The sequence below is a fragment of the Mustela erminea genome, chromosome 7 (genome assembly GCF_009829155.1).
Source record: "Mustela erminea isolate mMusErm1 chromosome 7, mMusErm1.Pri, whole genome shotgun sequence".
Lineage (NCBI taxonomy): Eukaryota > Metazoa > Chordata > Mammalia > Carnivora > Mustelidae > Mustela > Mustela erminea.
In genome coordinates, this window is record NC_045620.1 from 127,411,041 (window position 1) to 127,419,948 (window position 8,908).

The 8,908-nt window shown below is 42.5% G+C and overlaps 1 long non-coding RNA gene across 1 annotated transcript; it reads left to right on the plus strand.

The window, feature by feature from the left end:
* Window positions 1-1,228: 1,228 nt before the first annotated feature.
* Window positions 1,229-5,410, plus strand: LOC116596147. Its single transcript, XR_004288019.1, has 5 exons — window positions 1,229-1,934; window positions 2,434-2,541; window positions 4,198-4,338; window positions 4,716-5,050; window positions 5,323-5,410. It is a non-coding gene; the product is annotated as an uncharacterized LOC116596147 (long non-coding RNA).
* Window positions 5,411-8,908: the final 3,498 nt, after the last annotated feature.

Sequence of the window (8,908 nt, forward strand, 5' to 3'; positions counted from 1 at the left end):
ATCTCTGCTATTAAGTGGTATTTATTTAATTGTGATTTGCTGTAGAGCTGGTTAAGAGGGGGTCATTAGGTTAAAATCATTGTGCTGGTCCTCTGAGCCGAGGATGTCTTGTGCTGACTTACGTTTGGGTGTGTTTTCTCTGACACTGAGCTAACACAGCCGTATTTACATTATGTGCATTCTCTAGTTGCTGACATTTTTTGTTCCTCCAGAAGGAAAAGACACAGCACAGATGAATGACCCTATTTGATGTGATATGTCAGGTCGAGTTGGACCAATGGGTGATACTGGCATTAGCTACGTTTTCTTCCCATCTTTCCAATCTTCCTCACCCCCAAATCAAGGTTGAAGATGGAACCAGTAATTTCTGATGCTCTGAATCCTTTGTAACTTATACTGAAAATCTCGGAGGTTGGATATAGTCTTGAGGGGCTAATAAACCAATGGGCTTCTTAGCACAGGCCCCAAAATACCACCTGGAACCTTGGTTTTCTCCAAATGGTTAGGAGTTTGCAGACTTGTGCAGAGACTTCTTTTTGAGATTTTTGAAATGAGGCCATTTAAATACAACACAAAAGGATGTTCAGGGTGGGGTAGGGCTTACCATAAAACCCCCTTGGGAGCCTTTCCTCAAATAGTTTTTCCAAAGTCCTTCATCATCTTCCCATTTGGGGCCTCTTGGCTTTGCATTTTCTAGGCAGATGTGAGAAATGTCACCACATTTCCAGAGAGGAACTGAACAAGACAGATGGGCTCTACCCCAGCAGGACACCTGGATGGCAGCCTTATCTAGGGCCAAAATGGGACTGCATGTGCCTGCCTGTTTATTTATTCTCCTCCTGTTTGGAGACTTTCCCTGATTAATTACTTTCTAGTAATCGAGGCTGTTAACTAATGTCTCATCTGATTAACCTGTAGTTTGGCTCTTGGTCCCAGAGGGTGGGCTGGCCATCCAACTGGGGAATGAAGGAGGTCATTGGCCAGGGGCCCCTGGGATGCCAGCTTTGGGCTCGTTTATTTGCTTTAAGTCTTGTTTGCTATTCCTGCTGCAGTGACTGGCGACAGCTCCCCCCAAGTCCCATCCAATCTAATTGGCCTGCTGAAATAGCAGTGAACACAAGATTTAAGAAATGTTTTCTTTGAAAACTTCTGGTCCGACAGACACTTTGAGATCAGGTTTCACCCTGTTTCAATTGCTCACCATTCCCTGGGACTTTCAGGAGAAATATTGAAAGGGAGTCTTACAGGGGAGCTGCAGCTCTGTGGTTTGGGGGGGCTGATGAGCTAGAGGGTGGAGGGAAGGCTGTGCTGAGGCAGCCCGGCATCTTCAGAATCTAGAGAGCTTGCCAACGTTAACACATCCGAGGAGGTATTCAGTATCAAAGTCTCCAATATTTGGCTCCATAAACACGATACCGGTTGCAAAAACAAAGCTAAGGAGCTCATGCTGATTACTTCAATAAAAGCTGTTTAATTATGAACGTTTGGGAAATGAAGTTACCAACAGGACCAGGAGAGCTTTGGCGTCCAGTGTCCCTGCTCCCAGCATCCCACTGTTACACTAGATTGTCCACTCAGCTGAAAAGTCTGACATTGAGCAGGGTACACCCTCAGCCCTGCAGGGTACTGTTCACTTGCCAATAACACTCCCTCTTGTTGCAGTGGCAAATTTTGGGAACTGAGTACTGATAGAATTATCTAATGTTATCAGTGCCATTTTCAGACCATCCAAGGGTTACTTGGTGCAGGTGGGGGGGGGTTGTCAGAGCTCTTGGAAGACCTGCATTTATTTCTAGGTTTTTCTTTTTTTCAGCTGACTTTTCTCCCCTCCCCTCCCCCTAGAAGTCAGGGTTCTCGGATGAGGCAAAGTAGATGTGAATTCTGAGCAGGGAGCTCATGGACCTGGTTGTGATGACGTGTTTTGGAATCCTCAGGTAAGTTTTTATTAATCAAAGTTTAGGAAACATGGTCTTATTAATGCTTCTGTATAATTCCCCTCTCTTTTTATGTGGTTTAAGCCAGTTATTTGATGTTTGATGTAAAAGTTTAATGAATAAAAATCAGAGTTGAATCTGTGTATGTAAGGAAAGAAATGTAAGGACATACACATTGTCAAGGAGTGAACTCTTTTCCATAAGTGACTTTTCACCATATATTGATTATTTCTCAAAGAACTGATTTTAATAGGAATCTTTAAAACGTATACTTATTCATCAGCAGATATTGAATACAAATTAACATTCTGACATTCCAAATAACTCTTGAGTAATTTATGTTCATTACCATTTGTGTTTGTGTGTGTGTGTGGTGTGTGTGTGTGTGTGTGTCTACATGTCTACTTTGGGTCATGAGACTCTTCTATGCTCTTATAATGACAGTATATCCTTGATTTTTATTTCCTTTTAACAATGCAATAACAATTCTTTCTTTTAGTGAACAGGATAAAGAATAAGTTGGGAGGAAATTCCGAGTGTTTGGGACAAATTCCTTGCTTTAAGCTCATACCTGCCTAGAGAAGGTCTGGAACCTTCCAGGTGTCTGGTGAGCTACAGTGAAGGGGTGGGGAGTGGGGGCTGGGCTGTGTGGACAGGGGGGAGGGGTTAGGGAAAGGGTGGTTCTGGAGTTCGGTTTCGGGTTCTGGAGTTAAACTTCAGGCCCTAGCGCATTCACCTGGAGAACATGTGCCCAAATCTTTTCTTTTCCCCAACTTACATTCAAAAATTCAAGTTAAAGGGTAACTTTTTATGTGTGGTATACAAAGTTAAAATAACACTTCAAATTCCTCTGTGTATGGATTTGTTTTCTCTCCAAATGGTCAGAGTTACTGAAAGAAACTTGGAAAGGTTACTTGAGGTTCACAAGACCCTCTGGGAAGAGCCCACTTAGACCAGCCACTGGAACTTTGAGAAAGACCAGCGTAATGTTGTTACCTGACATTAGTGAGAAGGGGCCCTGACTGGTTCCCAGGAACTGTCTGTGTTGTTATTAGCTGAAATACCAGAACTTGTAGGGCAAGGAATGAGGACCAGGCTGGGAATCAAGATGCCTAGCTCCCAGTCCAAGCCCTCTTGCTATGTCTGTGACCCCAGATAGTTCATTTACCTTCCCTGAGTCTGATTCTTCCTTAAGGCATTGGCTTCATTAGCTTATTAGCTTATTAGCTAATGACACCAATGCCTTGTCATCAGAAGTGCAGATACAAACCAACTAATGGCTGTGAACGAATTTTGCAAAGGTGACAAGACGCTCTAAAATTCAAGGGTTGCTTGATTCTATATATTTTAGCAATATTTAAATCCTTCCAGACTCCGTCTGTGCTATACGACGTCAGAGCAAGACAGTCTTAGAGGTCATCTCATTCAGTGCTCTGATTTTATGGACAGAAAACTGAGAGAGAGCCGCGGACAGAGGAAGTTGCTCACAAAGTAATGTGGCATAGTGGTGCCAGGGTTGAAGCTGGAGCTAGGAGCTATGACTCCCTTTAGATGCTTTTTACATTTATTTATTTTTTTAAAAAGATTTCATTTATTTGAGAGAGAGAGAGGGAGTACCTAAGCACAAGCAGAGGGAGGGGCAGAGGGAGAAACAGACTCCCCGCAGAGCAGGGAACCTGATATAGGGCTCGATCCCAGGACTCTGGGATCATGACCTGAGCCAAAGGCAGATGCTTAACCGACTGAGCCATCCAGGCACCCTAGATGCTTTAAAAAAAATAAAATAATAATAATAATAATAACAACAAAAAACCCAGTGTCTTTATAGAGAAGGCACCTAGCCAGTGAGGGATGGGTTCAAAAGAAACAGCTTTAGGTATTGTAAAACAATGAAATTCAAGGGGAATCAGGTGAAGGTATCAAAAGAAGGCAATTGTGGGCCATCCCGACTTTCTTGACTTGGTTTGAAATCTACTGACTTTCCAGGTCCTTACACGCTCCATCCCATAACGGAAGTACATTCTTCAAGTTTCTTCTCTCCATATTGTAAACTTACATATGAGGTGAACTTTGGGGACTCTCAGTGGGTAGACCTTGGAGTAGCTGCTCACCTGGTCACTTCCGGGCAGATCCACGCCCTCCTCCCCCACTGGAGAGAAGCGAGCCTGACTGAGAGCAGGGAAGCCTCTGAGGAAGGACTGGCCTTTAGGCAAAGGGCTAGCTCAGGAGATTTGTTAAGTGCTTTGTATGTCTTTTTCCATAGTTGCGGGGGGAGGCTCTGAAGAGCAAAGCTGGAACCGTTTCTGTTGATGCCTCTTCCTTTCATCCCAGATTTGATTCTCCATGATGGACTTGCGGGGTTGCCCTGTCCCAGCCCAAGAGTCCCAGATTCAGGTATCACCGGGTATGTCATGAAATGTAATCTCCAGTTGTTGGGCAGTCGAGCTTTTATGGGGGAGCCACTAGATATTTCGAATTTTTGATGCTTTGAATTTCATTTTCTACTGCAGCGTTCCTCCTGCCCCCGCCTAATAGTACCTCAAGCAGGGAGGCCTGCAGCTGAAGGTGGGGGCTGTGGTGGTCTTCTCTGTTTCCCATCTGTGCTGTTTGTCTTTCCCCAATCCCTGCCCTTAGTCTGCTCTAGAGCATCTAGGGGTTTATGGGGGAGAGTTAGGGAGTGAGGAAGGTACCGTTTGATGGGTCATGATCCAGTATTTTCCTCTGGGTTTGGTGGACGCTTGTTACTCATACTGAGTATCAACTACTGTTCTCTTAATACAGTTGCTGCCCCTTCAGATCAGCCACTTACAACTCCAGATATCAATGTTCAGCCTTTCATGGGGTTGTCTTGCTGTGCGGTTCCTGTGAGGACTTCCTGGGCAGAGCTTTGCATATCATGATATATTCTGGTAACTTTCTACAGGGTCCATATGGAACCCAAGGGAAACCTGAAACCCAGGCATTTCCCACACAGCCATGTCTCCTGCTTCTACTCTCTGGGTCACTGGCCCTTCACTGCCTCTCTGGTGGCTTTCTCAAGGCTTGGAGCCAGTCCCAGTCTGGCCTTTAGACAGAAGATTGAGCTCTCTAAGCTGTCATTCTGAAGCTCCCCACAGGTAAAGGGATCCATCTCCATTCCTTCCTTCATGAAGTGTGTGTGTGGGGGGGTGGGTGGTAATGCTTAGCATTCCAGGCAAAGACATCCTTTCTTCAGGGTCGCTTCAACCTCAGAGTTTTTCAGAGGGGATGTTGGACTAAGCATTGCAGATATATTTCTGAAACATTTCCTTTGCAAATCCTGCATCAGTGGGCTATCAGCTCATTTTATAATGTGTTATTTCAGAAGGATCCCATTTTAACTCTGGTTACCCTTCTATCTGATTTGCAGGCAAATCATACCGGAGCCTGCCTTGTGTGCCTTGCAGGATAGAGGTAGATTTCAAAAGGGGTCTTGGAAGAAAAGAGGCTTCTCAAACTCTGACATCCTATAGAATTGTTGTACATTATTCTTAACAATATCCTTTTTAATGTAAGTCAGAAAATATGCATATAGAAATAAATCATATTTCTATCCTTTAATATATATTTGCTGTTTCATTAGTGTTGTATCTTTATCAGTGAGGCAATTCATTATCAAACAGTCATTTCCAAGATTGACCAGGTTCAAATCATGTGTCCTTTTCTTTAAAATATTCTCTTTCTAATTTTCTTTCTACTTTTATAAATGCCTGATTCTCTTCATGTCAGTGGAGTGGTGGCCTTTAGTTACCCATAGGCACAGACTAATAACATCTCACCAAAGCCTTTGGTGTAAACTGTGGTACCCTACAAAGAGGAAATCTGTTTTTGCTGTTTGCAAAGGAATTCAAGATCTTTATAGTCACCAAGAACTCATAAAACCAATGAGCCATGTATATGAAAATGATCCCTGGGTCTAGACTTCAACAAGCCAGTGTTTGCTAATCAGTTTGCGAAATAAATATGAGCAACTAGGGCTTTGGGTTTGAGAGTGTGGAGTGTCTGTTGGTAAGTGGGATTTCTCCTGAACTCATATTGCTGTTCTGTATGGAAAAATCAGGAGAGATTAAACAGGTTTGTCTTATGTTTTAATACAGTAGACAACAATAACAACAAGTAAACAAACCAAAAATAGGTAGAATGTTGGGTTTTTCCTGACTTTTCTAAATCATAATTTCCAGATACAATGCCGTACCTTTTATTTTGTTTTCTTTGCACATAACGGCCTAAACTAGGTGATCATGTTTGTGTGTAAGTATATGTGTATGGGTGCATGTTTTGAGAGGAGGGGAGAGAATGGGGCTTGGGGCTTGATTATGCTCAAAGCTAGCACACAGGTTTTATTATGTGTCCCCCAATGAGGTTAAGTCTGACATTTAGTCTTTCAACAAATATTTATAGTCTCCCATGTTCCAAAACTTCATAGTTTTGGGGTCTATTCAGTTAATTAAACCCTGGTCCCTCAAGGTGCTTACATTAGAGTTGGATCTCTTTAACTGTTGTAAATGGAGCACAGAGCTTGAAAATTATTCACTATGATACACATTTATTCTTTACTTGGTACCTAAACAATGAGACAATCCTTGCATAAGTATTTTTTTTTTGAGAACTTTCATTTAAAAGTACTTTTTTTCCAATAAAACATTCCTATGTGTAGAGATCTTAGTTTTATGAGGAGTGGGAATTTTTCTTATGCAGATTTTCTTTATAAGTGTGGAGTCACTGATGAAGTGGCAAGGGTGGGAGATTTAGAGGATGGCAGGAAGATATACACAACAGCTTTGGAAATTGCCAAAATCAACACTAATAAGATATTCACTATCACAGTTCTCAGAATGTGGATCTATAAAAGTATTGTGGTTATGTCTAGGACCAAGAGGTATTGATTTTTATTTTACTATGGTATTGCAGATTGTGCCATTGGCAACAGAACTTATCCTACCATTCTTTTGGCAAGATAGACTAAGTCTGGTTCTACTTCATTTTGCAGTTGGGTTGTCTATGGATCTGGGGTAGATTAACTAGTTGGTGGGAGTCTAGGGCTAATGAAACTGAGTTACAGGTCTGATTCCCAACTAGACATCAATCACTTTCACATGGAAGAAAAGGAAATTCTTCTTTGCCTCTGGTTGCCACATAATGCTGGCTGCCATAGCTAAATCATATGGTCGTCAGAAGACATGGATAGAGAGGGTGTGAAGACTTGGTTTTTCCAGTCACTTCTCCCAAGGGAATAATTCAACATATACATATGCAATGACTTTGTCAGTTGAGTTGCGAAAGGTTTCGTGAATGGGGTGCCTGGGTGGCTCAGTGGGTTAAAGCCTCTGCCTTCGGCTCAGATCATGATCTCAGGGTCCTGGGATCGAGCCCTGCATCAGGCTTTGTGCTCAGCGGAGAACCTGCTTCCTCCTCTGTCTCTCTGCCCGCCTCTGCCTACTTGTGATCTCTCTGTCAAATAAATAAATAAAATCTTAAAAAAAAAAAAAAAAGGTTTTGTGAAGCATTGCAGAGTAATACCTACCAACATGGAGCCCAAGTCCACTGCAACTTCCATCAACAAAGGTGAGCAAGTTTGGCCCCAGGACCTAATTCTGCCTTGACTTTTGCTGAGATAAGGGAGGCCCTACTGTCAGAACTAGTTCATTCTTCAGTAGGATAGGGTGCTGGTTAGTGCTTGATTCTCTCATCCTATGTATCCAGGGTGAATTAGACCCCTACGTATGGAGGACAGAGTGGAAATTTGCCTAAGAAGCAGACCTCTAAGACCTCTTATGTCTGCTTTTCCAAACATTACCCAGGCTTGTAGACATGTCCTCAGGCATCATTTTTCTCAAGACCTCACAGTTTTTGCAGTTATCTTGGGTTGAGAAAGCGACATTACTCAGCCACAACCAGTTTCTTGCCAACATCTTCCATAAAATGCACAATAAAGCCGGATTTTAAAGATGAAACATGTTTATTTGGTCTCTTGTGTTGATGGAGTAGTCACTGAAGTTTCAGTTTTTCCAGGAAGATAGGAGACAAGAGGGTGGTGGTTTAATGGCTGCCCTGAATGGAGATAGATGGAAAGAGTGAATAGATCTAGATATTAGAGATTTGCAAAGGATGCAGGTAGCTGGCCCTGGAGACAAGAACAGGAGACAGATCAGAAGTTGCTGTGGCATGTGTTTCCAGTCAGTACAGTTCTACAGTCCAGGGTTGGGTGCTCTGGAGAAAGAGACTGGAGAGTGGTTCATGGCAGTGGACTATATATATATATATATATATATATGTATATATATAGTATAGATAGATATAGATAGATAGATAGATAGATATAGATCTATCTCTATCTATAGATCTATAGATAGAGATAGATCTATATCTATCTATCTATATCTATCTTCTCCTGCTGGGCTTAGGGTTTCTTTCTTGTTCTTTCTCCAGCTCCTTTAGGTGTAGGGTTAGGTTGTGTACCTGAGACCTTTCTTGTTTCTTGAGAAAGGCTTGTACCGCTATATATTTTCCTCTCAGGACTGCCTTTGTTGTGTCCCACAGATTTTGAACCGTTGTATTTTCATTATCATTTGTTTCCATGACTATCTATATCTATCTATCTATATATATCTCCCCCATATATATGTATATTATATATATAATTAAACCTTTCCTCATCTTCCCAAACTAAACCATATGCTGTGCCCTGAAGACAGAGTAAAGATCCCTAGCTCAGACCTTTCCAGTATGTATTACTTTGCAGTCATTCCTCTGTGACTGAACATCAGTTTTTATCATCTTCCAAAACTAGCAATCATGCCCCCATCCTTCGGAGACAGGCTGCATCCAGGGGTATCCTCTACTATCCTCCGGCCTGGGCTGGACCCAAGGGTGCAGGCCACCTCCACAATGGCATGGCCTCAGAATTCCACTTGTTACCTGGGAGGTCCCTCACTAATAGGGGGACCCATTACCTC